Here is a 5,000-nt window from a genome sequence, read left to right on the forward strand (position 1 = left end):
ACTAGTCCTATTTCTGAGTAACGGATGAACTGAGAAAAAGTCAAAGAAATCTAATATTTGTGTTTTATCTGTGAAAGAGTTTCTACGCGTACTTCAAATGTAGAACAGAAAATGTATTCACGTGTAGAAAGGAGGTGAAAAGGTGAGAGAGAGAGAGAGAGAGAGAGAGAGAGAGAGAGAGAGAGAGAGAGAGAGAGAGAGAGAGAGAGAGAGAGAGAGAGAGAGGGGGGGGGGAGTGACGGTTCATAGTGACAGGTGTGTAAAGAGGAAGAAGGATGGGAGAGGAGAGAGAGAGAGAGAGAGAGAGAGAGAGAGAGAGAGAGAGAGAGAGAGAGAGAGAGAGAGAGAGAGAGAGAGAGAGAGAGAGAGAGAGAGAGAGAGAGAGAGCCGTGAAGGTAGTGATATTAATTAGCTTTGGCTTCACCTCACACTCCTCTCATTCCACCGGTCTTTCCTCACCACACATGCGGCGGTCGACGAGTGGGACCGTGAGGGAGTGCCGGTGAGGGAGAGAGGGCATTGCACGCTCACCTCCTCAATCAGTAGGGGCGTGGCGGGTCACCTCACCACCTCATGCACTTAGTGACGCTCGTGGGAATTCCGTTTTTCTTTCTTTTTTAACTACGCTCGTTTTCTTTGCACTGGTAAAGTCACGGCTGGGAAGTTCATTTATCTGTCCTGTTAGTTTTGTTGTGTATATTTTTTTTCATGTTAAGTATACAGTGGGTATTGATATTAGTTCAACGTAAGATTCGACTCATGAATTCATCTTTTTCTTACTATTTTATCAGGTTGCAATCGTTTATTATTTTTTTTTTTTTTCCGTGGATCAATGCTTAGTAAATATTAGTTAATTTCAGCGTAAAACCTGACAAGAATTGTTCTCATTCTCTTTCTTATTATCAGATTTTAATTGTTTTCTTTTTTATGGATACTTATGTTGTGAATATTAATTAATTCCAATGTAAAATCTATCTTGTTTTTTTTATCTCATTATTTGTTTTACTTACGAGTATGTTTTTTTTTCATGGATAAGTAAACAATGAGTATTAGTTAATTAATTTCAGATCAAAATTCACCTTTCTCGTAAATTCAAGTAAATGAACGTTCGTTTGATAAATGAGACAGTGTTGGGGAGAGAGAGAGAAAAAAAGATAGAAGAAAGATAGATAAGGCAACGTTTAGAGAGAGAGAAAAAAAAAAACTACAATAAAAACTCGTAGTAATCCAGGACACCGCGATGCTTTGTTCCCTAAGCAATGCAAAGAGGCGGAGGGATCACACTCACCCTTTTTATAGCACCAGTACAGACTAAGAGACTAAGGACTCGCAGCGTGGGCGGTGGAGCGAGAGTGTCACGGGGAAAAAGCGGTGAATAGTAATAGGTGAAGGTGAAAGGTGAAGGTAGTTTTTCTCCGAAGCACCGACTTCTCAGCCCCGTTTTCTTTGCCTCCTGCACCATTTTCCTTGCCTCCCTTCTTCGTTTTCTTTGCCTCGTTCAGTTTTTCTTGCCTCCTTTGTTTTCTTTGCTTTCCTTCACTTTCCTTGAGCCCTTCGTTTTCTTTTCCTTGTACCGTTTTTCTTCCCAGTTTCTAAATTTTCTTTGCCTTAAGTCGTGTATTCATGTCCTTTTCTTCGTTTTTCTCGTCTCTCCTCTGCATTTTCTTTAACTTCATACTATTTTCCTGTCCGTTTTCGTTTTCTTTGCCTCTCTTCATACCCTTGTCTTCCTTCTGCGTTTTCTTTGCCTCTCTTCTATTACCTTGCCTCCGTGCACCATTTTCTTCACCCTCCTCGGACGTTGGGTGTTCACGGACAGCCCGCAGCTGCCATGTCGCCTCCCGGGGATCCAGGCTGCGGGAACTGTGTGTGACAGGCGAGCCATGGGACGCTTGATGGCTGATAAATAGAAGAAAGTAGGTGACGCGCTGGAATCTTGTGGGACGTCATTATAGGCATTTTTGAGGGGTGGAGAGGGAGAAAGAGAGAGAGAGAGAGAGAGAGAGAGAGGGAGGAGGGAGGGAGGAGGGGGATATTGGCCGTAGCTAGCAATGATGATGATGATAATAATAAGAATAATAAACAGCAATATTATACGAGTAACAAAGTAACAATTGAACCAGTAGTGTTGGTTGTTGAGAGAGAGAGAGAGAGAGAGAGAGAGAGAGAGAGAGAGAGAGAGAGAGAGAGAGAGAGAGAGAGAGAGAGAAAATTAATCACATCGTCACACTCAGCTAGAGAAGAAATGCGATGAAAACACGAGAAGCATCCATGAGAACCCTGAAATACAGATAATTTAGAGAGCCAATATTTTCTCACGATAATTAGTAAACCAGCCAGCGAAACCACCACACCAGTCCTGTTAATTTTCCTCCAGCCCATCACCTTACGCCCAACCACATTAATTTTGATACCATGAAGAGAGTAACACAGAGAAAGGAAGGACAGAGTTACATTTTTTTTAGCCCATAACCTTACCACCAATTTCATACCAGTAATAGAGTAACAGAAAGTGAAAGGAAGGGCAGTTATAACCTTATCTCCAACCACATTTAATCCCAGCAAGAGAGTAACAAAGGGCAAGGGAGTACCAAGCTTGGCCGCACAGGAGCCGAGGGACAGAACACTGATGTAAGATTGTGATCGGAGGAGCCGCTTGAGAGAAGAGCTTAGCAGGATGGACGGAAGGATTAGAGGTCAGGAAAAGATTAGGAGCGTTGGGCCTATCAGGTTCGTGGTGTTCAGAAATAGGGTTACGGCGCCCTCTGTAGTATTATCAGGAACTGCGTCGCGTCCAAGTGGTTCAGGGAAGTGTTATGAAGAATCCAGGACTATTAGAAGCTTTTGGTAATGGATTTTAGAGGGAAATTTGAAGTATAGTGGAAATCAGAGGGAAATAAAGGCAGGTAAAGGTACAGATGGTTCGCCAGGTTGCTTAGAGAAATGATATAAGGAATCCACGAAGGTTGTAAAAAATCCAGGACCATTGCAAGATAAAGGTTCAGAAGTATTTTGGTGGATAAGGAGAGGTGAGTAAAGAAGTATTGGTCAGAATGTTAATGAATCTCTCTCACGTTTTTACGGAAATTCCATTCGAGTCAGTACCACGCATGAAAGTCTTGCCTTATATGACTCCCACATGATGAAATACTCTACCTTAACTTACTTAACCTAACCTAACCTAACCTAGTCTTATTTAACCTAACCTACTCTTACCTAATCTAACCTAACCTAGTCTTATTTAACCTAACCTAGTCTTACCTAACCTAACCTAGTCTTACCTAACCTTATCTAACCTAGTCTTATTTAACCTAACCCAACCTAACCTTACCTAATCTAGTGTTACCAAACCTAACCTTATTTAACCAAGCCTTATTTTGAAGAGGACTCTTGTGGATGGAATGTATCTGAAGCGTTGAATCTCTATAAATAACTTACCAGTCATCAATTAACTTTATTATATTTTGTAATGCTATATGCGTTCGGTATTTATTTAGTGAAGCATCCCCTGCGTCACTGCGGTCACGTCGGCTTATTTTTTCTATCACATTAAAGAAGTAACAGAGGAGGACTGGCCGAGGATGACGTCAGGTGAGGAATGTCAGCTGACTGTCCTGTGCTCACCGCCAGCCAGTCAATCAGTCAACACGGACCTGAGTAAGCGTCTCCCACCCCTGACTTGCACTTCAGCGCCTCACTCCTCGCCTCCACACCACCAGCCGTGCTCTCAAACGTATCCGTGTCTTATCGCGCCTTGCCATAAGAGCCCTAGTGGAACTGTGATCCTCAGGAGTGAGACTCGGGTAACTTAATAAGAATCGTGCATCATCAATAAGGAGAGATATTCATGAGAACCCAATTGATTATCCTCGTGGCTTTTGAAAATCGTCGTGGTGAGTTAACAAAGGGTTTATGAATATGGGCGTTAGCTACGTATCATTCACTCCTCACTCCTCACACTCCCTCAGCAGGTCCACAAGAGCGTGAAACGAGGGCGGGACGTGTCAGAGTGCCGCCTCAAAGGTCGCGGGGGGAGGGAGGGCGGCTGTGCAGGAAGAGGCTGTAACGGCACTGAAAAAAATGACTCAGTTTCATCTTTTGGGCGGAGGCGAGTGACGGGGCGTGACAGCTGACGTTATGATGATGGAGCGGCGTCGTCAAGTGTGGTGGAGAGGCAAGGAGGGTGTGGCGGAGCTGTTATATTCCTCGTAACGTGGCTTATTTTCAGTGTGAGGCGATGGCGTGCGTGCGTGCGTGTGTGTGTGTATGGGTGTTCCTTGTCAGGTATTCACGAGTTCCTCCCTTGTGTCTCCCGTTTCGCACAGATGGTAGATGCTAAACTCAACTTGCTAGGGAGATAAAGGAGCATCGTTGGGCGTTCCTAGTAGAATGGTAGCTTCAGTATTTTTTGTCGTGTTTATGTTCGTTTTTTCTTGGTTAGTGTGTAGGTGGAGGCGTGCAAGGCAGTTGGTCTAGTTTGCTTTCAGTCTCTGTGTCTTGCTGGCGACGCCCAATCCTCCGTTACCACCTCCACCTCTCCCCAACCCTTACCCTCCTCCACCTCCCTTCTCTCCCTCTCTTATCTCCGTCACCCGGTATCTCCACCCACTCTCTCCCCTCCCTCTCTCTCCTCCATCTGTCATTTGGCGCCACCTTGCCAGAGAGAGAGAGAGAGAGAGAGAGAGAGAGAGAGAGAGAGAGAGAGAGAGAGAAATGAACAATAGCCAACATATCAGTAATGGTAGGTATTGCAAAAGGGGGGGTGGGTGAGGTATGCAAATAGTGGTGATGGTGGTGGTGGTGAAGTGTGGTGGTGCAGGTGATGGTGGAGCGGTGTGGTAAGAACGAGTGGTGGTAGTGGTGGTGGTGATGGTGGTAGTGGTGGTGGGGCAATGTGGTAGGAACGGGTTGTGGTAGCTGGTGGTAGTGGTGGTGGTGGGCGGTAGCGATTTCCGTACAGGCGCTACCAAGGTCTCTCTCTCTCTCTCTCTCTCTCTCTC

At 44.9% G+C, this 5,000-nt stretch overlaps 1 protein-coding gene across 2 annotated transcripts in view; it reads left to right on the forward strand.

The window, feature by feature from the left end:
- Positions 1-5,000, forward strand: part of LOC135115038 (uncharacterized) — a 54,638-nt gene that overhangs the window by 15,054 nt on the left and 34,584 nt on the right. The gene's annotated exons all lie outside the window — the stretch shown is intronic.

This window comes from Scylla paramamosain, chromosome 28 (genome assembly GCF_035594125.1).
Source record: "Scylla paramamosain isolate STU-SP2022 chromosome 28, ASM3559412v1, whole genome shotgun sequence".
NCBI classification, from domain to species: domain Eukaryota; kingdom Metazoa; phylum Arthropoda; class Malacostraca; order Decapoda; family Portunidae; genus Scylla; species Scylla paramamosain.